A 27,705-nucleotide genomic window follows, 5' to 3' on the forward strand; every position below is an offset into this window, starting at 1 on the left:
GAAAAAACTGGTTTTACAATGAAGGATAAATGTTTTTTTGTAGTGTGGTTAATAATGTATAGTTTATTTACGGCTTCTTTAAAAATATATATTAATAATAATATAATAATAATAATGCCAAGCATTTCTGCTATGCAGAAAAAGTGTTTTACGATCTTGAATCAGAAACGCCTGAGAATCACAAACCTTTTTTTCTGAACATTATTGTTGTCTAAGTAATAACTGCTTAAATGTCCAAAATTATAAAAAATTAAAAAATGTCTAATTTGAAGCTTGGTACACTTAGTGAATTATTTCATACTAGTAATTAAGATGTAATACATCAGAATAAAACTTTAATCATAGGAAAAAAGTCATGATACCTTTAAAAGCATGGTGTCTGTTTAGATATGAAAGCTTCCTGTTTTATGAGAAATCGTAATTCTTTATTAGATCATAGACATTGATGATGTAGAAACAATACACTGACATGGTTTAATCTGAAATATAAAAGAACAAATCTTATACTTATATACAAATTTTATACTTATTAAAACTTATAACCTCATGGTATATATATAAAAAAAGACCTTTGAGTGTTTATTGAAAAAGGTGAGAAACAGAGAATATATAAGTGGTAGAAGATGAAAATATAGCATGTTAATTTCTAACTGCTTGTATATGAGTCACGAGTTTCATTAACGTTATTTCACTGATTGATTTTACTAAAGTTTAAATTACACCTAATTAGGTTTTTTCTTCTCAAGCGATTTCTGTTTTGTTGTTGTCCTTGGTTTTTGTATGTGTGTGTGTTGGATAGACCAGCTTGTTAATGAAACTAGCATAGCCCCTAAATTTTACACTGATGTTAATCACTGATGTATATCATTATTGTGGAGTTGCACCTCCAGGGTCAAGAGTCCCAACTTCAGGTCTGTTTGTGTGGAGTTTGTACAGTATATTCTTCCTGTGCTTGGCGGGTTCTCTCCTGGTACTTCAGTTTCCTTTAACAGTGCAAAGACATGCACAATTTGGCGCTTTCAAATTGCCCATGGTGTGCGAGTGAGTGTGTGCATGCTTGTACTGCGCCTTGTGCCCCGAATCCCTTGGAATAGGCTCCAGGCTTACTGAGACAAAGAGTGAGAATGAGTGAGTTCAGGACTCATTCAGTCCTCCTCAGCTAGATGTCACAATGAGTTGTAGTGCAGCCTGTATCGTGCTGATGAATTCGTAGACTGAAGTGGTTTGTTATGTGGTCCCTTGGGGTCTGGGTATCATCCACAGTCTAATGTTCAGGTTAAACCAGCCAACAAAGAGACTGGCACTTTCCTGAAAGCCTAATGTTCAAAGCACTAGAAAGACTGGGCCTAGTCCAATAGATAAGTGGTTCAGAAAAAGTTAAATAAATTGAGTAAAACACACTAGCCTCTGACGAAAGTAGCCAGGAACATCAAACGGTCCGCCAGTCAGGAGACCATCTGTGCCTATCAACCCAGGATCTCCAGAACATTCCAAGTTGCAAAAAATGCTCCATGCCAGATGCATTGGACCTTACAGAATCCTGCGACAAGTCACTGAAGACCTAGCTGAAGCCAAGTCACCAGACCTATCACGCCTTCATTTTATGTCTCATGTGTAAAGCTGTCTCCCCACAGTCTGCCCACAGGTCCCTTTCACCTCCCACAACCCCTCTTCATCAACAGACAACCAGCATACCAGCAAGGAATTCATGCCGCAGATAAAGGAGTGGGAGGGCCACGGCCACAAGGAGCACTTGGGCGTTCTGGCATGTGACATACTCAGCCTTTTACACAAGGTCATTGTTGCCAAGCGGGTTTACAGAATTGAAAGGAAAATTAGGAAAATTAGTATGAAATGTGTAAAAAAATATGTATATACCAATAATAATAATAATAATAATAATAATAATAATAGTGATAATAATAATAATAATATTTTAATGTATTAATTAAGCCGTCCAATAATTTTTGACTATTTTTTTTTTTTATATCATTATGAAATATGACAACAAATCCTAAGAACCTTAACAAACGTATGCTTTTAACTACACGGCACGCTTCCGCTTACGAATCACGTGACTTCTCCATTGGCGTTCCACGGTTGCTACGGCAACATGACTGACAGCGACCACATCCAATCGTCACGCTGCGGCTCATCGCGAAGTTCCTGCCAATGGTAGCGTTGAAGGCGGAACTTAGAGGTTATGGGGGAACCGCGTACTCATGTGTGTGAAGCTGTCACTCAGAGTGGCCTGAGAGAAATGGCGCAGTCGTAGCTGTAGCTGTCTGGCTATAGCCCCGATGCTCTGTTCACACCGCGCACACACACACACACACACAGGCGCAGGACAGAAGGACTGACACTGCCAGCTCCGGCCTCGGTGAGTTAATGCACAGCAGTGATTGTGTGTGTGTGCAGTTACTGTGGAATAGTGGTGTGTGTTTATAAAATCTCTGTGATGGAGCTGAACGCTGGATGTATCACACGGTTGTGTGTGTGTGTGTGTGAGAGAGAGAGAGAGAGAGAGAGTTAAAAATGGCGATCAGCAGTGTGCAGGCCTTAGCAATGGTGTATGTGTAGCCTGCTTACTAGGTGGTTTACTGTCAAGCATGTATACACACACAGCGAGAAAACAAACAAATATACGAATGAACAACAACAACAAAATGTATCCGGTGTGTGCACGTGACCTCCGTCTGATCTCTAGGAAGCTCGCGCTTTGCTTTTGCTTTAATAAAAACAACCGGTGTTGCTAAAACTAATCTAACAATCCCAAATCATTTGGCTTCATAACTATCTCAACAAGCTTCCTTGACAAACAACTAACTAACTGAACAGTTATTTGTGTCCGACAACAGAGATAATACCGTCTCTGAGAATTCCAAAATTAACGTTAATATCGTCTTTGAGAATTAAAAAAAAAAACGATCATAACGTCTCTTGAGAATAACGTTAATAACGTCTCTTGAGAATAACGTTAATAACGTCTGAGAATTCAACTCTTAACGTCTCTGTTGTGTAGCGCGCGACCGCTAAGTTAACCGTTACACCTAACCACCCAGTAAACCAGTTAAGATTAACCAGTAAACCCTTATGCAGTGACCCTTACCATTAATCAAATCGAACACCTCAAAAAGTATCGTTATATCCTGGGCATAATGTACTAGTTAGCATAATATAGCCATCTTAGCTAGCATGTTACAGAGCTAGCATGTTACTGAACAAGCACTAGCTAGCAAAACAGCTAGTTATTTACACAACTGAAGGAAAGAGCAAGATATGCGTTAAAGGCTATTTTAAAGTGGCAAACATAATGAACTATATTTTGTCTTGTTTATTTGTTCAGAATGTTGTTGTGGGTAATGTTGACTTTAGTAGCTTCAGCATAGCTGTTATTTTATTGTTGATTAAATAAATGTGTGTGTGTATACACTATATGGACAAAAGTATTTGTCCAAACATACATTGACATTGTATCCAAATATACATACAATTTGGTATGGATTTGGTCCCCCTTTTTCAACTATAACAGCTTCCACTTCTGTCCGCAAGATTTTCAAGTGTTTCTGAGGGAATTCGTGCCCATACTTTCTATAGAGCATTTATGAGGTCAGGCACTGGTGTTGGACGAGAAGGTTTTGGCTCGCAATCTCCGTTCAAGTTCATCCCAAAGATCCTTGATGGGCTTGAGGTCAGGGCTATGTGTTCGGTCCGGTCAAGTTCTTCCACACTTTTGGGTGTTCCCTTTGGGGCACAATCATGTTGGAATAGAAAAGGTCCTTCCCCTAACTGTTGCCACAAATGTTGTAAGCACAGCATTGTCCAAGATGTCTTGGCATGCTGAAGAATTAAGATTGTTCTTCACAGGTGATAAGGTCCTGATTGAAACAACTGAATCTAATAATTAACAGTTTTGGCCGTATAATTTTGCACATATAGTGTGTGTGTGTCTAAAAATTTCCTCTGAAAGTATATCCACATTTCAGACAGGATATAACGCTGGTAGTAAATTCAGTCCATATGTGGAGAGTGTGTTTTTTCTTTTTCATGTTTACAAAAAACACTATTTGCCACACATCATGTATTTTTTATGCTTTCTTCCCACTTTACTTTTGTGTACGGTGTGTACTTTTTAATAATGCGCTTGGTTTTGGGTTTACACTGAATGCAGTTAAAGAAGTGTTGGCACGGTGTTCATAAAGGTGACAAGGTGCTCGTTTTTAGCAATGTTGAAAAACTTAATAAAATCAATAATTATGCCAGGTTTGTATAGAGAACTGTGAGAAGGAGCAGGCCAAGAAGAAATTCACTAGATACTGTTGTTGTTAGTCTTTCAGCTGCTCCCGTCGAGGGGTCACCAAAGCGGACCATCTGATCCGCACACAGCTTGGCAAAGGTTTTACTGACGCAACCTTCCCGTTTTACCCGGGTTCTGTCCTGTTCCACACCTGAGTATATATTGCTGCATTCAGACCTGTCTAATAAACCACACCCAGGTGGACACTCCACTGGGCTTGTAATCAAACCGATCCTGTAATAATCACACTGACTCATTAGCTCTCTGACCCCATGAGGTTAGCGTAAATAAGAAAAGCGAACACGAAATGCTAAAATCTGCACTAAATGCTAAAATCTGACGTTAAAAAATTTGTACAGTAGTCTAGCCGTGAGTCTCCCACTGTCCGTGTTTTCATCAGCTTTGGCTGGCATGCTGTGAGAAAATCACTTCCAGCAAGCTGTCGCTTTGCAGCTCCTAAATGGTTTATTTTGACTTCCAGCCTACTGTTTTTATGTTTCCAAGGAAACAGCTGTTGTGTGTTGCAGATGTGTGTCCGAATCCCTGTGGCGGCCATCAGCCACAGGTGCCAAAACAAAGAAATGCAGGACAGCTATGACCAAATGTAGGTTCTGTTGCCAAACTGAATTCAAATAGTTTGTTTATAAGTTATATATTGTATATACTGTACGTGCATGCATACATGCGCACAGACGTGTGTGTGTTTATATATAACTTATAAACAAACTATTTGAATTCAGTGTATATATATAGATTTTAAATGAATTATTACATTTATAATAAAGATGCACTGGTCGATCAGCCACAACTGGCTTTTTTTTTTTTTTTTCAGTTTAATCAGCCCTGACCAATCATGTTGGACATAACAGATTTAATGAAGAGTGCACAAACTTCTAAGTGGCGCAATAGTCACAATCATTAAAAAGCCTCTGATTTGCCTTTTCTCCAAACTCTGTGGGCAAGTTAGTCTCCGACCCACTCATTACTGCATTTCATTGGCACTGTACATGTACTTTGCCCAATGACAATAAAGTTGAATCTAATCTAATTACACATGCTTACACCTCTCAAAACACTTCGAGCGCTAAAACTTTATAATCTTACCTGTGGTGCACTCTGTTTAATTAAAGTAAAAATGTTAAACTCTTAGTGTAATTTTGTATTAATTCAATGCTGCGTGAAAGTGAAAAGTGAGAGAACTAATGCAGTAAAAAACAGGCTAATTTAATTCCTCCTGTTCAATTCAGTTGTGAAGCTGCTGAATAAAGCTAAGGTATAAAGTAATAAGTAATAAGTAAAAATAAGTAACTGCAGTTATTTTTAAAGGTCTTAAAATTTTCTGATAATTGGAAAAACTGTTATTAAATTATAATATTAATAAAATCGTGATCACTGTAGATGAAAATGATATTTTTAATGGGATATGTGCATGTGTTGTAAAGACGAATATTTTTTAGAAACCATCAATTTAAAGGCTGTGTTAAAGGTTAATTCATCATTAGAAAACCCTTCCTCAGTCATGTTAAGAATAAAAGTGACTTTCTTTAGGTCTGTTGAATATCTGGAGCATTAATATTTGCTGATTTGATTATGAAACTTGTCAGTCCACTCTTGTTCTCAGAATGAAATGCTCTTCCATGTAACAGCTTGCCAAGAAGTTAAAGATTTAATACGAGAGTGTGCATTAGTGTGTTCAAAGAACAGCACAAACCGGCTCTCATCAGGATGGAGAGAAACGAGTCACTTTGAGTCTGTAGTTTGAGAAACTCACGTCTGACTGATTCTCAATTGGCAGCTTTATCCAGTGGTTCCTGCAAAACCATAATTTCTATGTGAAACGTCAAAAGATGACTCCAGGATGTTGGAGAAGCGTGCTGGAGGAGAGGTTATGGTTTTAGTCTGCTTCAGTGGTGTTAAAGTGGAAGATTTATCTATGATAAAAGTGAACTTGAGCAGGGAAGGCCATCATCATTTCGCCTAGTCATGTCGTACCCTGTGGAGCATGCTTAGTTGGAAACGGTGTCCTCCTACAACAAAGCAGTGACCCAGAGCTCAGCTTGAAATGTTGTAATAGTTCATTAGAGAAGAAACAGCCTGCTGCTGTTCTGTCTGTAATAGACTGCACTGTGCAGTCACCAGATTTCAACACTGTCGAGTCGTCGTGGGAGCAGCCCGACCGTATGGTTTGTAAAAAGTGCTGATCGAGCCAGTTCAACTTGTGGGATGTGCTTCGGGAAACACAGAAGAAATTTCCTCTGATAACCTACATGAATTAACTGCGAGAACTCCAGTAGTGTGCTGCACAGGGAGAGAAAATTCAAACCTTAAACTTTGTCTAGTCTCACTTTCTCTAAAAAATTGTCCCATTCTTTATTGTTGGATAAATACATTTAAATGTAAGATAAATACATTGCTGGATAAATAAATTAAATACTAGATAAATATGATTGAATACAAGATAAATGAATTAAATATATACCTATTTTATACAAAATATATACCCATACTTTTAACTTCCTTTATTTCTCTATTCTAAACTAGATCAAGTCAAGTAGGCTTTTATTGTCATTTCAACCATATACAGTTAGTACACGGTGAAATGAAATAACGTTCCTTTAGGACCAAGGTGCTACATGTAACATAAATTAACAACATTAATGAGCAGAAACTATCTAGCTAACTTGGATACCTAATTAGCTGTTTAGCTGAGACAGGACAGATTGACATTTTAAGCCAACAGACCATTTCCCTAGAATAAGACAACAAGCCAGGGGGAGGGGCTCTCCTTATATGAGGTCACAATAAGAGCAAAATCTGATTTACGTCGGACTCTGTGAGGAATGCTATAAAATACAGTATAGAGGTATACAGGAGAGGTCAGGTATGATGCCACAGCTCCAGGAGCTAGGCGAGTAGAAGGCAGTTTTGAGTTTTCTTAAATGGGGAGTCACCGATCATTTTTATTTATTTTATTATTATTTTTTTTATTGTATACTTATATTTTTTTCGAGGAAGGCCGGGCTGTAAGATCAGACTTAAAGGACTTTGAAAGTCATGGGAGAGCGAGATCTATAGGTGGCGGTGATCCAACTTATAGAACTCTGACTAAAGCGTGGAACGGTACTGAGAGAGAACTTGTGGAAAAGATGCGTGTGTGTATGTGGAAGTGCCGTATAAAAGCAGACAGGGGTTTGAGACACAGAACAAGATAAAACAAAATCAGGAAAGAAATCTGCATCCTGGGACGGTACGAACATTTTGTATGTTGCATATTGATCTGTAATGTATGATTATCAGAAAGTTGTGGCAAGATCATGGAATTCAAAATCCATAAATGTGTACAGTACACCAGCATAGTAATACTGTAAAAAGGCACAAGCGGCTTTCTTTGTTGGTATATAAAAATGTTTTGACACATACAGTGTTTAGCAGGTTTGCATTAAACACTGCTATGTTTTCCTCTTTGGCGTGATTTGTTCATGCTAAACAACCAGGGAGACGTGGCTCAGATTGAGCCCTAGTGCGGTTCAACTGCAGCGAGAAAAAGTGATTCAATTCTGATTTGGCCCAAATATGTGAAGTGAATACATACAGTGTGTGGGGTTTGGTTGCGGACAATGTTAAATGTAAATGTAAACTGAACTGAGATCCTGAGTCAAAGGACAGAGCTGTAGTCCTGTGGAAAATGATGCGTCCTGGACGTTTCATCTGAGGTCCGTTCTTCGTACGTCGCTAACTCAGTTAGCTGGATTTGATTGTTGTGGATTTGTCCTGATCTTGGATTGTTTCGTTCTTCGATGCGCTTCTAGCATTTGTTGTCATAGCAACATATCCGTAAGCTTGAACCTGCTCTGGAGCAGGTTTATTTCATGTAAACAGGATTTAGCCTGCGCTCCTGCCAGGTTATGATTGGTTGAAATGGCGAGGTCACATCTGATTGGTTAAAGAGCATGACTGACTCACGTGGAAAAAGAAAAGTATATGCCCCCTGCCATGGACTCCCCTCCACACACACATAATCGCTATCAAATATTATATATGAACATAAATTCATAGGTTTAGTATTATCAAATATGATATTACTATTATAATAAACTCTAGGCATGAGACAGCCGTCGAGACCATTATTACAAACTCTTGTATAATGTTTATTTTGTAACATTTATTTTTCAGGGGTTTGTCATAAAAATATGCTAATAAATATTTATATATATTAAAAAATAATATTTAATAATGGTAAATTGGACGAAACTAATTTTATTATAAAATAAACAATATAAAAGTATACATAATATTTCTATTTTTTTCATATACGACATATTTATTTTCATATTTCTTATTTTATTTTATTGTCTCATGTAATTTGTAATTTGTAAACCATTAACTTATGAATTTATGTTCTAATATAATATTTGATAGTGATTATGTGGGGGTGCAATCCATGGCAGGGGGGCATTTCAGCGCATAACACGTGTTACAAAAAAAGTTGAGCCGCTCTTTTTCCATTTCGTCAACCAATCGAAGGGCTTGTGATCAGTGTTTCTACTGTCGATGCATATCGCCTTTTAAACCAACGCACGAGCGCGCAATAATCCTAGACAACTCAATCCAGCTATACTAATCATCAACTACAGGTGAGCTCGAAGAACCAACTTAGCCGGATCGTAATTAGCACGATGATCTCATCTTAGATGTGTCAATTCATCTCGGATGTGTCAAGCGACGTACGAAAAACGGACCTCAGGTAAATGAATGGAGTAAATAAACAATGAATTCAGTACATGAAATACAATTATTCAATTATTATACTTTTATATAATTCGATTATCAATTATATACAATTATTGTAATATTTTTAGTAGTTTATTAAATTGTGTATTTCATTCATTTTCTTTAGCTTATTTTGCAGATCCAAACTAAATAGCAGTCAAACCAAAAGTATCAGTTTCACAATGATTTCGTTGCAGAAACCACATGAATACGTGTGAAAGCATCCCAAAACTAGACAAACGCAATGCAATGCATACACACGGAACAAAAACATGACTGCATTCGTGCAGCTAAAAAAAAAATGCATGATGATCAGGGAGTTTATATTGGGTATTGGAGAACACAGGATTGAAGATTCAAGAATTCTGTCATTGTGGAAGAGCAGTGCGATTGCAAAAACTACATACTGAGCGCTATATAACTCTGAAAGGACAAACAGCAGTCCTGTGATTTCCACCCAATCACCCCCCCCCCCGCCCCCCTCTTGTGAGTCACGCTACTGGAATCCTAGCCTTGTTTCATCACAAATAAACAATCATTTATAATTTAGTTTTTTTGGGGGGGGAACCTGAACTTTTACAGATTCTGCATAGGAGCATATTATAGATTGGGGGGCGGGGGGGTCTTTTGTTTCGGCGATTCTTCTGTTCAATGCAAAATCAAGGTGTTTTGTTAATTTGTAATCTATCTCCTCCGTCATGGTCAGATGTTTACAGAAATTCAGGTTATCAGAAATACATTTCCAGTGTTATGCAGGTGATGCTCAACTATATATCTCCACAAAGCCTGACTCTGCTCTTCCACTATGGAAGTATAATAGTGCCAAAATTCCTCAAAGCAAAATAGCAGGTTGAATTACATGAACTGAAAAAAACGTGTTGCAATAAATATGTTTGAATTTTTCTGCATTGCAATTTGATCTGAATTGAAAAAAATCCTTAGAGCATTTACAATGTTTGAAATTTTTGCCACTGCAATTTATTGTGGTTGTATATTTCAAGTAAAAATGTAATCCAAGCATTTAAAATTCAATGCAAAAAGATTCAAGTTACTAAATTGCAGTTCAAAAATATTTTCAAGTGTTAAAAATACAATCTTCATTATTTTTCAATCTTACAAATTCAGGTTGATAAAATTCAGGTAACAAAATTCAGGTTGCAAAAATTCAGGTAACAAAATTCAGGTTGCAAAAATTCAGGTATTAAAATTCGGGTTGCAAAAATTCAGGTAACAAAATTCAGGTCACAAAATTCAAGTCGCTAAAATGCAGGTCTTTACATCCGGGATATCACAGGCAGAGCAGTGGAGAGCCGATTGCTGCTGTCCGTGCCGCAGTGTACTTTAAAGTGTGCTTCCTGCTCCCTGTGCAGTCTACTTCTCAGAAACTACTTACCGATCGGAACGCAGCCCTCTTAACTAACAGGCCGGGTTGCCAGTTTCACAATAAAGTGTGTATGTGTTAAAATTACTCCTCCTCCGTAAACACTATATTCAAAGCAAAGCCAGCGCTCTTTCATTCACACGCGCGAGCGATGGGTTTCCCGCCCCTGAGCTCGGTAATGTTCAGTCACATTCAGTAACCAGATGTAATTAATTTCCTCAGCAGCAGCAACAACATACATGCTGTTTAGACTTTGTTAAATTTATATTGCTTATAAATAAAGGTAAACACAAAAACTTTGTAATTAAGAAAAACGTAAAGTGTGGATAGTACGGTTTAATGTCAGTCTGATTAAAATATAATATAAATAAATTATATAAATTATTTTATGCAATGCAATTACAACATTTCAGTTTAATATTTAGTATGAAGTCATAAGTCTTCATGTAGTTATTCAAACAGTTAGTAGTATATATGTATATGTGACTGTTTCATATGTGTGTGCATGAGTGAAGTTTGATTTAAGCTTTATACGGCGACTCATAAATACCTGTCGCACTGTGACTTTGTCACATATAACATTGTACATCAATAGCTGCACTGCAATTAACCCCATTTCTATTTTTATTGTAATTTATATTTATTATCTTTATATACTTTTTATATATAGTTTTTGTCCATCACTGCACTAGTAACTCTGGTCAGTTCCCACATTACCCTGTGTATACTGACTGTATACTGACTGTAAGATATACAGTGTGGAGTCTATAACCTGTCTTACTGTTACTGTCTCTATTGCTGTTGGATATCTGGAATTTCCTTCGGGATCAATAAAGTATCTATCTATCTATCTATCTATCTATCTATCTATCTATCTATCTATCGTATATATCTGTCTTTATTCTTTGTCTGGAATTGTCCCTATCAGTTTATTTGCACAGAGTCAGACTTCTGCAGTTACTCTGGTGTCACGCGCTGAACTCATGCTGTTTGACTGCTTCCTAAATTTGTTTCTGCTGCTGTACAGAATTTTTCCACAGACTGTAACATTACCGAGCTCAGGGGCGGGAAACCCATCGCTCGCGCGTGTGAATGAAAGAGCGCTGGCTTTGCTTTGAATATAGTGTTTACGGAGGAGGAGTAATTTTAACACATACACACTTTATTGTGAAACTGGCAACCCGGCCTGTTAGTTAAGAGGGCTGCGTTCCGATCGGTAAGTAGTTTCTGAGAAGTAGACTGCACAGGGAGCAGGAAGCACACTTTAAAGTACACTGCGGCACGGACAGCAGCAATCGGCTCTCCACTGCTCTGCCTGTGATATCCCGGATGTAAAGACCTGCATTTTAGCGACTTGAATTTTGTGACCTGAATTTTGTTACCTGAATTTTTGCAACCTGAATTTTGTTACCTGAATTTTTGCAACCTGAATTTTGTTACCTGAATTTTATCAACCTGAATTTGTAAGATTGAAAAATAATGAAGATTGTATTTTTAACACTTGAAAATATTTTTGAACTGCAATTTATTAACTTGAATCTTTTTGCATTGAATTTTAAATGCTTGGATTACATTTTTACTTGAAATATACAACCACAATAAATTGCAGTGGCAAAAATTTCAAACATTGTAAATGCTCTGAGGATTTTTTTCAATTCAGATCAAATTGCAATGCAGAAAAATTCAAACATATTTATTGCAACACGTTTTTTTCAGTTCATGTAATTCAACCTGCTATTTTGCTTTGAGGGATTTTGGCACTATTATACTTCCATATTCCAACCTGCAGTCTCACCAACTGCTTAAATGAAATATACACTTGGTTTTCCTGCAATTTTCTCAAACGTGAAAAAAAGCCGGTACGTCAAGCTCTTTAGTCAATAATTGTGTTTTTAGCAGGGCTTATAATTTTACATGGTCATTACTGACAGTAGACTTTTTCACATTCTGATAATTTGGATAAATAACACACAGGCAAAGAATTAGCACAAATGTATAAAATCATGTGATGTCCTAGGCCTCATCTTAGACACACACACACACACACACTGGCAGGACTTCCGAATAAGCAGTTGTTTTTAATAAAAAAAAAAAAAAAGAATTAATAATCCAATGTGTGCTGTGTTGCCACATGGATCCGTGCTGCGTGAGTTGTAAGAGTTAATCGTCCTGTGTTTCTCTGCAGAACGTTCCTACGACCTTCTTACTCTTTTTACAGTTTCTGACATCCACTGTATTTACTGCCTACTGCTCGTGTGCTACCGCTGTACGATCCTGTTCTTTATGATGCTACATTTGTTATTCATACATGAACTGTAGAATATAGCACTCGAACCCTAAAACCGCTTGTGGCCCACCATGCCTGTACTGTTACCCCAGCAAAGTCAGAGTTCGCTGCCTCAGTTTTTTTTTTTTTTTTTTTTTTAACCTGGCTTTTTTCGTGGCAATATATAATTTTTCATGCGTTTTAAAGGTAAACTATTAAAAACATTATAGTTTACAAATTTGGTATTATAAATGTAAATGTAAATTCAGCTAAATTTAAGTTTTAACTTTTGACTATTGATTCATCACAAATGTCAGGCTTAGTTGTTGCAATGTAGTGAAAGATTTAAGGCTAGACTGAGCTGTAGACTTTGGCTTTTTAGAGAAAACATAAAAAAAAAAAAAAAACATTTTGCGTAACCACCGCTTAGTGCTTTCACATCCGTGAATTGTTTTCTAAATGACGAACCTGTATTTTACACCAGTCTTATGAAACATTACAGTAGTTTGGCCGAAACAGGAGCACAGCGTCTGTGTGCATCGAAGCATTTCACTCCACCCTGTAATGTGTTTTTTCGACAGATTTTAGCACCGTACATTCTCCGAAGTCTGCGTGTATTTACAGGCTAAATATTAGGGGTGTAAAGAATCACAGGACTCGCGTCTCGGACCGTATACGGGTCAGGAGCGGGATGCTTCTTAAATGATCCTCTATCCAGTCTATGAATGAATAAATTCCCCAAATATTGGATTGTTAATGAGCAATATGAGACATGACGTTATTCTTTAATGTGGAGTCGGATGAAATTAGTCACGTATCGTGATCCTGTTATGTGGCAGGTCATATATAAATAAAATGAAAAAAAAAAAAAATACAAAGTCAAATTTATATATGCTTGCATTTGCAGGTGGTGCGCTCTAAACTGTTCACACAAACATCGTCCTGTGTAGGAAAAAATAATCAGCTTCTCAATACGAATCAGTGTTTCTCACAATATACTTTTGCGGTGGGCCAGCACAAAAGTGCTCTACTACACACAACAAACGGCAAATACATATGAACTTTAACACAATACGATTTTGATTTGATATTTCGACCACGACCAATTATACTCTGACTTTCTTCCTTTAAACCATATTGAATTAAAATAGTCCTCCACATCATCAAAAAAAGGAATGAATAAATAAATAAGTAAAACAACTTGTTCTACATGGCACAACGTAACAAATGTGCCACATAACCTGTAAGCCAATCAGAGCTTACCGTGTCCGGATGTGCAGCGGTGGGCAGCCTTATATAAATAATTTCCCCCCCCCCACCCAGTTCGGCTACGTATCATTAGGAAAGTTGACTAATATTAGTAGAAAAAGTATGTTTGAGATCTAGTAGTTGTTTTTGTTTTTTTTCTTTTGGTGGCTTATTTTTCGAGCGAGCGAAGATTGTAAGCACTGGGGTCTGTAGCTGAAATGTTTTACCTGACCCAAATGAAAAACTGAGACTTTTCTTATAGGAAATGTTTTTGTTTTGCAGCAGAGTTTCCCCTGGAAAGTCTTTCAGGCTTGGTGACAAGAGGATCATAAAGGTTTTGCATGAACATGATAAAATGTTTGGTTATTCTTTTTTATGCACAAAACAAGACTGTTGCTTGGTAATTTCTATGAGTGCACTACAGAGTGCTGCAGGTTTATTTCAGCAACACATTGTCTGTCTATTGCATGAACGTAGTTGAAAAATATGTTAAATTATAATAATAGGTTTTATAATTGAGAAAAGGGCTAGGTTTTATTGTCCCATGAGTTTGTTTGGTGGCTTTTTTTTTCTTTTTGGGGGAAGAGAAATAGAGCGAGAGAGAGTTTCAACACTGTCTAGCCTTTTGTTGTGATCTGGCAATCCTGGATTAGCACATAGTGACGAAGAGCAAGTTTGAACAAGCGAAAAAAGAAAATGTGCACATACCAACGAAAAACCAAAAAATCACTCCAGAACGAGGCCAAAAACATAACGTGATATAACTGCAGCGAAACCGTATTTGCAGTTAATCCACAGATCATGTGCACGCTGCGGAGCGGTCCGTACATGTTAGTCTGGTTTATCCAAATTGCATATACGAAAATATAAACTGGACATTGTCACGAGGTTCTGTGGTGTTTTTCAGCATTTTAATAAAACTGGAAACTCCAACACGTATTCGTTCAGGAAATGAATTTGTGACATTTGTTCATCACTTTATTTAAAGACATGGGGGAGGAGGGGTGGGGGTTTCTTGTGGGGACGAGCTGACTTTTATATCACACGATACAACGTAGCATAAGCATAATACATTTCAAGCTATGGAGCTAAGGACACAAAAAGAGAGTGATGGGATTGATATTTCATGATCAATAAACACAACAATCGGACCACAATGTGACCACAACTTGATAAAACATTGTGAAGGAAAAAACGCAATCAATAATATAATGCTATATTATAACATAACGTTTTATAAAAAACAAAAGAATCGCGATACATAATTAAATACATTTTAGTTTCCCCTCCATCTCTATCCACAAATAGTTTGAACTCATCCTGAAATCTGCAGTTATAAGAGAGACTTTCGTAATCGGGGTAAATCTCCTGACCTCCTTCTCACCTCTGCTCTGAGCTCCCTGGACCTTCTCATTGCACTGTGTCTTGTTGGTCAGTCCAATGAGTGCTTTTGATTTCAGGAATCTCAAGAATGGATTAAACAGTGTGTTCCAAACTTTTGGGTATCTCTTCCTTTAAAGACACGTGTTGTTATAATCATTCAGCAGTTTGAGCAACATTGAAAGTCCATGATGATGATGATGGTGTGTATTAAGCCACTAGAAGATGTGTCAAGAAAATCTTGTCTGAAATTTAGTCTGATCTGTTAACACAACACAGGTTGGCTTTATGAACTCATGCTGTTGTCACACCGTCATCTCATCCCGCGCTGTCGAGTTCCTGTGGACCTTTTCCCAATGTCGTGCCAGATGATGATGATGATGATGATTATTATTTTATTTTATTATATTTTTTTGGGTTCTTGAATGACAGAAGTGGAAACTGATCTTTGGTCTTGTGCTGTAGAAGGTTGGATGTGTAGATTCTTGTCTGCTCGTTACATTTAGGCTTTCTGTCGACCCAATCCAATCAGTTGCACTGCACCTTTTTTTTTTTTTTTTTTTATATTCCTTTTTTTTTTTTTTTTTTTTAATCAAAAAGCTGTTCATCTCGAGGTGTGCGTGTGTGTATGTGTGTGAATCTCAGCAGTTTCTGAAATACTCAAACCAACCTATGTGGCACGAACAGCCATGCTGCAATCGGATTTTGTTCTCTGTTCTGGTTGACTGTATAACCAGGTGTTCCTGATAAAGTGAATATGTGGCTTATAGTGTGTTGTGTAATATGCAGGCGTGTGTGTGTGTTTTTTTTGTTTTTTTTTAACTGTCTAAGAATTGCTGTCAGTTCACTTTCTTCTGGCATTCGTCGTTCCAGTCAAATTAATTATTAATTCGCCAAAAAGGTCAAACTATTTATCTGACTAACCTGCCCTCGTGAGTATCTGTATTTATCATCTTTCTCACTCCAGTAGAGGCTTAACAAACTGTAGAGGACATGATGTCCCTATACATTAAGTCTTTTTACATGGTGTTATTGAAGAAGTATTTCCTGTGTGTGTGTGTGTGTGTGTGTGTGTGTGTGTGTGTGTGTGTTAGTTTAATTTAGAGTTTCTGCGGCGTTGAGACTTATCCAGGTCTTTTTGTTTATTTCTTTTTTTATTATTATCATTTTTAAAATTAATATTTCACATTAACCAGTACTAATTAGTAAAACTTGTTGCCGGTGCTGAAGTTCTGTATCATCTCCTCTGAGCACCTCAGACTCTGAGGATTTCACAGCAGAAGATAAAACATGTGTGTTTAGGATTTGTAGTTTCTACCTGAGCCATAAGTGTCATTCTCTTAGTAAAGGATCTGAATTAATGAAAGTCCTTATTAATAACTGGTCGTAAGACATGAATCTCTGATTTAGTCCAAATAATCACAAATGGTTCAGTTTACCAAAAGTGAAAGAAACTTAGTCAGCCTGCAAACAGTTGGAGTTAACAGACGTGTGTATTGAGTAGGGCTGTAGCTATCAAATATTTTACTAATCGAGTATTCTACCAAAGATTTGATCGATTAATTGGATAAAATGTACTTTTGCTTAATTAAACAGCAATGTAAAATATGAGAAACAAAAATTTATTGATTTTCTTTATAGAAAAATCTACTTTTATTTTTTAAATGCATACACATTTCATCAAAAATAAACATCATTATTCACAATACAAGGAACAGATTAAAGTTGACTGAGAGGAATTAAGTGCATTACAGTGCCATGCATTCTTATTTTAAAGCCTTTTTTCAGATTTTTCTCTTTTGGACTTTTCTTAGAAAAACAAAGAAAAAAAGGTATTTTAAATGACTTTAAGGAACAAAAAAAAATAAGGCACACATTAAAATAAATGTTAATATATTTTTATATAATATAATATAATATAATATAATATAATAATTTTTGCTGATGTTTTTCTGACAGTAGTCTAAGTTATGATGACTTTTCTATCAATTTGCATTCAACTTGCCCTTGAGTTGAAAAATGGCTGTATCAAATCTTCTTGTCCTTCATTGCTAAAGACACTGATATCATATCATACTTCATGATATTAATAGTACAGATCTATTCCTGTTTTTAGGCTTTGTATTTTCACTACTAGGGAAAACTATCCTATTCCTGTTCTGTAAATTGTAGTTTTCGCTTCTTTTTAATTTCCTGAACTTCACATTTGTCGAAATAAATAGCCAGTTCATGTGTAATAAATGATTCTTCATGCTCCCAGAACCGCTCTTTCACAATACGAGTCCTGGATTATGTCTGTTCCATTAGAGAAGAACATATGTGATAATCTGGTCATTCAGTCCATTCAGGTCTTCTGCTGACTTCATTTTATTGCCCCATAACGTTGCTGAGTCTAGACCTGAGCGACTGAAGCAACCCCAGATCATAACACTGTCTCCAGAGACGTGTACAGAGGACGCTATGCATGATGGGTGCATCACTTTATGTGCTTTTGCCAGTAATTTGTCCCTTCTGAAATGGCGACATAAAAATGTTTTGCATTGTCAGACATTACGAACAGGTCTTTTTGCATGACTAGGAGAGTAAATAGCATTCTTTTTCCGACTTGCTTCACTCTTCTGCAACATTAGCTAGCTACAGTAACACAGTTTGACGGTTAGACGCATAATCAATCATCCGGTTCGATGTGGGATTTAACACCGTATGTAGTAGAGATGGGAACCCGATATGACATCGCCACAATACCTACAAGAGGATTCAATCTGAATTGCGATTTTGTTCACATCTCAATTTTATTAATGTTTAGATTTTGTTGGAATTCTACCAAATTTTGGCAAATAGTTTGTTCATATTATACAGGATGCTGTACTGCTATCAAGGTGTGAATAGTTTAGAGCAGGATGATGGAGGAACTGAAACATTTAGCCACATAAAATGCAAACATACGGTATATTAATTAAAAATTAATAAAAAGTGAGTCAGTTTTGTGATGAATTTGCATGAATTGTCACAGGAAAGATTCACGATATGTAACTAAAACTGGAGATTTTTCCCCCCATCTGTAGTATGTATGAACATTTTAGAATTTTTTTTTTTTTTTTAACTGTGACGGTGACTTTCTGTGCATCTTAAGCACTTTTAATGACTCATCCAGTTTGACTGTTTTGACTATTCTGTCCTGGTCCATGGTTTTCATCTGAAAACTCTTAGCACTGGAGTTTCTCTCCCCCCATCCAAAAAAAAAAAAAAAAAAAAAGTTTATATATATAACGTCATCCTTTGGTTTCCTCTAAAATGGAATTAGGGAAGTTCATGCTTTACTGGTTGGAGGATTGTGAAACCCCAGAACGCTGCTGAAAGGGGACCATGGAGATCTTGCTCGGAGTTTGGGTAAAATCTGCCCAGCAAGTTGTGAAGAAAACCTACTGATTGGATTCAGTTCAGTTCAGATGTGCTCCAACACCACGATGCCGGGAAATCAATCTTGTTGAAGAAAAGCACGTGCGTTCCCTCTAGGCGCTTTTCACACTACGGGGCTAAGACGCGTATCCCGGCACACTCACAGTCTGGTACTTGGGTATAATGTGAACACTGGGATCAGAGTCCATTCGCAAAACTCGGCTTCTGTACTTGGACATGACTCGAGTCAAAGATGAAAGCTGATCATTAGATTAGAATTAACTCTATTGTCATTGTGCAAGGTCCATGTACCGAGCCAATGGAATACAGTGAGGGATCAATAAAGTGTCTGTCTGAAGTTTACACAATAAAATAGCTGTAGAAATGTGTACACTATGTATAAGAAAAAGCGTGTTTAAGTGAGAAGTGCCTCACTCCTCCTGGCCGGTGTGTGATCTCTCCTTGAACACTTTTTTTTTTTTTTTTTTTAAGTCCCGCCCACGACTGGAGTTTAACTTTCTCAATTCGCTTTAAGGTTTCTAGTAAAAATTATGTAAATGTATAACTCAAATAACAGCAACGTTATGCTTTCAACCCCATGCTTCACAACCACCTCACACTCTTGCAAACTTCATTCAGGCTTTAATGTGTTTTAATAACCTTTTATTCTGTACCACTGAAGGAGTCTCTTTTGTACGTATCCGCTACTGCTTTTCTTTTTACTCGAGCAAACCAGTGTCTTATCGTCTCTAGATTTTTAGATTTGATTACAGATTTTTTACAGATGCGTGTGGTACCTCATGATGTTTGGGAAATTCTCCTAAGGAGGTTTATGGGTCCACTTTTTTTTTTTTTTTTTTTTTTTTTTTCAGTAGTTTTGACCGAGTTTTCATTTGGATTTGACATGGTGTGAATTACAGGTTGACTCCTGTTGTTGATAGCTGGGCAGAAGCCGGTAAAGCCACAAATACGCTTCGCTTTCACCACACGTACGTACACGCCAGCAGCTGCTATGCGTGTGCCATTGTTTACATGCTCTCTTACCTATCTCGCGTACATCTGGAGGATTACAAGCGGCGTCCACGAGATATCAAGTCACAGCCAAAACATGTCATCTGGTTTTCAAATCACGACGTAATGTTTAAGGTTAAACACAATAAGGTTAAACACAATAAGGTTAAACACACCGACCGGCTCGGTATTTCAAGCATTTTATAATTGTCTCAAATAGTGAAGGCGTGATGATGTCAGTTTTCTAATCTAGAACATCCAGAGGTCTCGTCTTAAATAGTCTTCCTGCTTGGTGGGTTTCCTCCGGGTTCTCCTGTTTCCTCCCACTGGAAAGCATGACGATGTTCCGTATTGTCATGATTAAGCAATAAGCAAGGTCAGGCCATTGTACTGCATGAACAAGTCATCGCTTTTATCTCCACTTTGACGTTCAAAGCCACTTTGGTTTTTTAAAAAGGGACATAGAACTTTTCATAAGGATTTAAGGTTATAAAGGCATGTGGGACGTTTTTTAAAATGATCGATAGGATTTTTTGTTTCCAAACATGCGGCACAGTGGCTCGGTGGTCAGCACTGTCGTCTCGCACCTCCGGGGTCCTGGTCCTGTGTGTGCATGGAGTTTGCATGTCTCCCCGTGCTTGGTGGGTTTCCTCCAGGTTCTTCGGTTTTCTCCAGGTTAGGCTAATTGGCGTACCCAGATTGCCTGTAGTGTATGAATGTTGATCTAAGGTCCTGCCACAGTTGTAAAAATGGGAATAAATACAACGGTATTCATCGTTGGGCTGCAGAGGTTTCTAGATGGATGGATTGATTATCAAGGGCTTACTCCACTCACTGTGATTTGAAAATTCTTTACGACCAGGCCGGACTGGCTCATGATGCCATTTTATTGCATTATAAGTTGGGCTGCTATTCTCATTATTAGTGAAATGTTAGAGTGCAACATCCATCCATCGAGGTGACATCACATGGAATTGTGGGAAATCAGACTGTGGACCAGCTCGCGCTGCTGAGTATAATTTGATTTGTGGCTAAAATCGGCCCAAATACGCAGTGTGTGCGCAGCAGAAATTGCAACGAAACTGATGATTAAGATATATATATTTATATATATTTATATAATATATATATATATATATATATATATATATATATTTTTTTTTTTGCTGACTCATTCCCAATTAAAGCCGAACATTTTTTCACATTTTATTTTATATATTTTTTATGCATTTTATTTTAACTGTGTTTTCTCAGTATTTTATCAGCGAGGGTTCATCTAGATGCGTCCCAAAGCGCGAATCAGAGCTGAAGTGCTGGAGCAGTAACGAATGACCCGAGTTTAAATTTTTTATTGTTATTTTTTAACACATCATCAAGTAGATGCTTTGGTGAAATCCCGACACTGATGTCGGCTTATTAATTCCAGCCTTGTGTTCAGAGATGCTTCATAACACAGGTCTTACCCTGCAGTACGCTGGGACGAGGTCTCTCAGCCGAAAGATACCTCAGAACAGTCTCGGCCGATCAGCGTACCGTATGTCTGGGATGACTGACGTTTACACGTGGGGTTCGAACGCTATTGAACCTCTTAAAGCTCCGCCCACTCCTGCATGTCCATACGTGCTTAGTAATGTTTTGGCGAGTGCGCTCGTCTAAACACCATTCAAAATAATTTCCAGCGTGACTGGAAGAAGGAGCTGCAGTTAATCTTTAGAACTGTAAAACCTTTTCCTGTTTTTTTTTTTTTTTCTTTTTAACTTATGTCATTTGTTATGAATAAATAATAGTGAAAAAGATGAAATAATTTCAGAAAGATTGGATTAAAGAGAGATTTATACTTGCCTGTTATTTGTTATACTTTATTGTGTGTAGAAACGTTTTTGAGAATCGAACGATGTTCCTCTTCACAGGTGGCAGATCTTTGAAAGTTACTACTTACTTTTTTCCCCTTTTTTCTCTGACAGGTATAACAGCAGCTAACTACTAATCAGAGTGAATAGCCAGACCATGTGATGCATCTGGACTAGTCATTTGTCCACCCCCACTAGAAAGATAAGGACGGTCTAATGGTGATTAAAGACGCACAAATCGATCGGCCCGTGACCGGAATCGGATTCCTACAGTGGCTGAGAAGTGCAAAACAAAATAACACCAGTGAAAACAAAATAACACCACTGAAAACAAGAACTGGCTTGTTGATTCTTACCGCTGATTGGACGAGACATCTGTCACTCAAAATATAGTACGTATATAGGAAGTGCTGCAGCCACACGGACATTTAGATGTATTTTCATTTAAGGATTCAATTCAGTATTTTAGGATTATACAGCACTTTGGTCAACTAATTTGTGTTAAATGTGCTTTAAAAATTATTCGGACGTCACTTGATGGTACTGATTGTGTGTCTTGAGTGACAGATATCTCATCCAATCAGCAATAAGAATTTGCAAACCATACCTACCTTTTCCAGTTTGAGTAAATTGTCGTTGTGTTTTTTGATTTGTTATTTTGTTTCCAGTTTTTTATTTTGTTTTTTAATTTGTTACTATGTTTTCGGTTTTGTTATTTAGATTTGCACTTCTCGTCCACCATAGATTCCAGATTCTGTGCCGATTGCGTGCAACCTTCTGAGTGGTGCAACAGAAGAACGTTCAAGGGGGGCAAGAGTGCACTCACATCAGTCAGTCACGGTGGTCTGCGCTTTATTCCTGCAACTAATGATGTGTGTTCAGCAGTAAATGATGCTGGTGTCCTGGATAAAGTGCTTGATGGGCTGCACACTGCATTTTGGATTTTATTCATACACGTTGCAGACACGTCTCCAATTGAAGTTCGAAGGAGATTATTGTGGATTTTGGATAAACGCCTTCAGCATTGTGTTACTGTACAGAGACAAATAAAAATCAGGAACGACCATGAAGTTAGAAAGTGATCCCAAACTTTTAAGCAGTAGTGTGTACAATGTTTGTGTATACTCTCTATTATACTGGGATTTTATTTAAAAAATAAATAAATAAATAAATAAATAAATAAATAAATAAATCAGTAATCAGCATCAGCCAGGAAACTTGCAGTGGGTAGATCACAATCTTTAGTAATGACTCAATACGTGACCTTTCTGTCCTGTGTCTCGGTGATGTAAATGCATGAACTTTATGGTTATATTAGTTGATTGGCTTGTTTAGGTAAAAAATTTTTAGTGATGACTGTTATCACAGCCACAGACCGGAAACACACCGTCCCGTAAATGACTCGCTGAAGTTTCAGTATGTGTTGGATAAAGCAAACGCTCACAAGAACAATTCATGTCTTTTAGAACACGTGTCATTCAAAAATTATTTCCCCTTCATGATGAGCAGTCCGGTGTCTGTCCGGATTCCCGAGATTCATATTGTTTATGTGAAGCCAATGTTGTCCAGCATTTTCCTAAGTTAAAGTTGAAATGCATAATTGGTGCCTACAGCAACATATGTTGTGTAAAGTGCAAAGAGTGCAAAACAGATGTCCAAGACGCTGGGATATACAGCTAAAAATAAGTGCAGCATCGACCACTACAACTGTCCTGAAAGTGCAACAGGAAGATTGCGATATGTTGATGATAAATGCGTGCAAAGATGACGTGTTGAGGAGTCTAACGGCTCATGGGAAGAAACAGGTGCACAGTTGTTTGGTTGTTTGGGCCCCGGGTGCTTCTGTATCTTTTTCCACCTTGCAAAAGAGTAAAGTGTTTTAATATGATCCTTCCCAATGATCCACAATCCCACAGCGTGTGTGAGAGAGCGAGCGTATACGGACTGCACGTAGTGCAAAAACCTTGCTAACTAAGTTTCAAACTGAGTTATTTGCAATCCAAGCTTTTACCGGTATGTAAAATGTAACAGTGTTGTCACTGTTATTTTTTGTCTCGGAGCTGTTTTCCACTGTATTGGACTGTGAACTCCATCTTGTTGAGGAGTTTCCAAAATTATACCAATTTAACACATTTTGTAAATATTGTTGTCTGGTACACTGCAGTGTTTATTTGTTTGGTACAAGATACGTGAGCTACTTCTTTGATTTGTTTGCGTCTACGAATGTTTGTAGAACCGCTGTCTGTTTGTATTTGTGGAAATTCCTAGCTTAAATGTTTGTAAGTTGGGGACTGCCTGTATAGCAAGGAAGGGAGGAGGGAGATGCTGGGCTTTCCTGGCTGTGGAGCTGGTGTTTAGGGATAAGTTGAGGTTGTTTTCCTTAATTCCCTTGACACTAAAACAAAGTGCGTTACCTTTCACACTGGATTGTGCACAGACCCCTTCGATTGAAAGAGTACAATGGACCTCACGCTCCTTCAACCCCAGACCTGTTACAGGACCACAGACTTCATTTTCCACATGTCAGTTTAACTTACTGTTGACACTATATCAAGATTTATCTGGACTTTTCACAGTCAAAAACGAGGTCGGCGTGAACAAGAGGCTAAAATACGGGTTGAGCAAAAATCAGTCAGTTTTGGTCGTTTATGGTTACATAGACTCTGACAGACAGAGTTTGCATGTTCTCCCCGTGCTTGGTGTGTTTCCTCCGGGTACTCTGGTTTCCTCCCACAGTCCAAAGACATGCAGATAAGGGTAATTGGCGGGTAATTCTCAAACATTTTCTGTCATTCCCCACTTGAGAGGGTGGGCGAATTTTCAAGCCCCACTTGTCAACAAAATGATAACGAAAACGGCCAAGTGTACTATTTATTGAAATATCAATTTCTAAACCGATAAGATCAAATAACACCAAGTTCAAAACTAAAATACACGTGCAATTGTTATAACAGGCTTACTTCGTCACTTATCTAGAGCTTTCTTTCAAAAAAAGATGTTGTCGATAAGTGTCTTCCTACTTTGTCTCATGCTGTCTGCTGCCAGCGGTTTAAGACACAAAACACACAGAGGTCTCTCCTCTGCCCTCACCATCCCCACCATGAATTCAAGCGCAACATAGGCTTCATCATGTTTTCCTTTCGGCTGGATCTTTGGTTGATTGGGCTGATAGTGCTGAATCACCTGCTTATTTGTGGTCCATGTAACAAATGTATCCATTGATGTTATTATGCTCACTACATATAGTACGCTACTGTGTTATTGTCTAAAATGCCCCCGACCTAGGCCACGGATTGCCCACCTAAATTCATAGGTTTATGGTTTACAAATTACAAATTATAACAAATGAATTTAATTATAAAGTAAGCAATATAAAAAAAAGGTTGTATAGGGGGCAAAATATATAAATTATATATTTTTTCATATACCACATGTATATTTTTATATTGCTTATTTTATAATAAAAATAATTTCCTGTAATTTTTCACCACAAACAATATTTAGTGTAATTTGTGATAAATAATTTGTTATTTGTACATTGACAAACCCCTGCAAAATAAATGTGCCATAAAATAATCATTTTGGGGGATTTGTATTAATCGTCTCGAAGTGTGTCACGTGCCTAGGGTTAATTATAATAGTAATAATATATTTGATTATAATAAACCTTTGAATGTATGTCCTAAAATAATATTTGATAGAGATTATGTAGGGGGGCAATCCGTGGCAGGGGGGCACTTTAGCGCATAACACCTGTTTGTGACGGCGGTAAAGTTGGTTTGATATTCACATCTCCGAATTCAATAGCTGCGTAAATAAACCCGCAAAAAAGATACCCACATATATTTCCTCTCTACATTGTCTTTAAGCTACATCCGCCTTAAATTATACATGTTTAAAAGCATAAACACCATTATTCTCTACGGCGCAACGAGTGATTTAGGGATCATCGCAAAATGCCGCACACCAACAAAAAGCGTAGAATGATATTGATCTTCCCTTCTGTTCAGCGCCTGAAGGATTAAAAAGCAACTTTGTTGCCGCACTAGAAACTAGAAATGCCAGACTAGTACTGTCTGATAAAATATTAATGTTTACAAAAACACAGAAACATCAGCATACACATTGAAATAAATGAAATGACATATATAATACCGAATGTTTCCTTATATATCGTTCCTCTGCAATCAACATGCCGACGTTAAACCGTTATTGTTGCACTATGGTTCCACTTTTTCTCTGATGTTATTTTAATTTACTTGTATTAATAATCCATTTCTTTGTGTGTCATTATTTAGTTTCGAGTGTCCGATAAAGAAAATAAAGATAAAAAAAAATCAATAAAGAAAAGCATGAATTAGAATAGGTACTTTCCTATTATTTTCCACTAATTCCCTCCCGTTCATTGCGCCCCACCTGTCATATCTCTATTCCCCACTAGTGGGGCGCGCCCCACACTTTGAGAACCACTGGTGTACTGTTTTGTTTGTATAAACTCAGGTTCAATATGAGCGCTGTAGCAGGAATACAGCTCCAAATTCGGGTCTAAGCTGAAAGATTTCCACCAAGTCTTTAAAACTACCTACTGTGGACTTCATTTTAACTATGATCACGTGATTGTTTAACCGTGTAAAATTACTGTGTTGTTTTAAAAGAAAAAAAAAGTGCAGAGAAAACATCAAAAAACAGCTTCTACACTAAAAAAACAAAAAGACAATATATTTTAATTCTATATGTTGTATAGATCGGTGATCAAACACAGCAGTTTCATTAGATGCACAATTAATCAGTTAAGTTAATCTATATAAGTAAATGAATGAATGAATGAATGAATGAATTAGTTAATTAGTTGTGCATCCCTTGGCTACTGAAACCCCGGATCAGATCAGAACACGTCTACAGCAGACGGTGAAAGGGGGCTCATTGCCTTCATGGAAGGACCAGTGGAAATTTAGAAGGGCTGCATACTTTAAGGTACATTAGGAAACTGGAGAAAGAACACAAGGAGAAAAGTGTTTGATTAAAAGAAGATTTAAACTGAAATAAGGAAAAAAAGATGTTGGCGGTAATGCAACTTATTTGGCGTCAACCCCACCGCAAAGCAAGAAAAGCTAATGAGCAAATTGTGATGTCACTATGCATGGTTCGTTGTATGTAGCCATTTAAAAACGAAAAAAAAAAACTTTTATCCAGCTGGTATTGATGTAATTTTTAGTAAAGGTGTGTAGATGATCACATTTAAGCCAGGAGTATGGGAGAGCCAAAAAAGATGAGAAATATCCAAATACTTTAGTCTAATTGTGAGTAGTTTATAATTATTTTTTGTTTTTCTTATATTTATAATGATAAGAATTTGTTTGGCGTGGAAAGAGTGCTTATTAACATGTCATTGGTTCAACACGGTGGTGTAACATTGCTGCCATTGCTTATCTTTCAAGCCCTCTCTCTCTCTCTCCCTCTCTCTCTCTTTTTCTCTCTCTCTCTCTCTCTCTCTTTCTCTCCCTCCTTATCACCTCTCCTATCAGTGTTCACTCGTTCTGGCCTAATTGGTTTCCTCTTAAGCTGCTTAAAGGCTTCTCGTATCTCAGCGTCTTTCTCCGTCCCAGTCGCTCGCTCACTCTCCTCCTCCTACGCAGTCACTCCTAATCAGTCTGAGATTGCTAATGAAGCTGCAGCTTTTTTACCTCCTTTCCCCCCATGTTGTACATTACAATCACGTTGTGCTCTGTTGCAGTCTGGTGTTTATTTTTCCTGCGATTGTTACTAACGATGTACTTTCCTGTCTCACTGTAGTGGTAACCATGGGCCACGGTGTGGGCTGAGGATCCGGAGGAGGGCTTTACACACACACACACACGCGCGCGCACACACCCACCCACCCGCTATCGTAAGTAACCCAAGAGATCCCTCACCTTGGATCTGTTTAAAAACATGATGTGCCATGACGCAACCCTCGGTGTGCTTACACACGCAAGAAGCATTAAAAATAACCTTTTTTATTTAGACAATATCAGCTTAATGCAAGATTAGTTATACCGTATCTAATTATGTCGGCTTGTTAATCCTATTGAAAGTTTTTAAACTGAATTTAAATGAATGTTTT

The 27,705-nt window shown here is 37.5% G+C and overlaps 1 protein-coding gene across 3 annotated transcripts in view; it reads left to right on the plus strand.

The window, feature by feature from the left end:
* The first annotated feature begins 2,212 nt into the window (after positions 1-2,212).
* Positions 2,213-27,705, plus strand: part of LOC128520073 (NEDD4-like E3 ubiquitin-protein ligase WWP1) — a 57,975-nt gene continuing 32,482 nt past the window's right edge. For 2 of the 3 annotated variants that reach the window (XM_053494094.1, XM_053494096.1), the window contains exons 1-2: positions 2,213-2,380; positions 27,396-27,489. The gene's annotated coding sequence lies outside the window, so the exon portion shown is untranslated. The remainder of the gene's footprint in view (positions 2,381-27,395; positions 27,490-27,705) is intronic. The other variant, XM_053494095.1, reaches the window with a different exon arrangement.

Source organism: Clarias gariepinus, chromosome 4 (assembly GCF_024256425.1).
Source record: "Clarias gariepinus isolate MV-2021 ecotype Netherlands chromosome 4, CGAR_prim_01v2, whole genome shotgun sequence".
Classification (NCBI taxonomy): Eukaryota; Metazoa; Chordata; class Actinopteri; order Siluriformes; family Clariidae; genus Clarias; species Clarias gariepinus.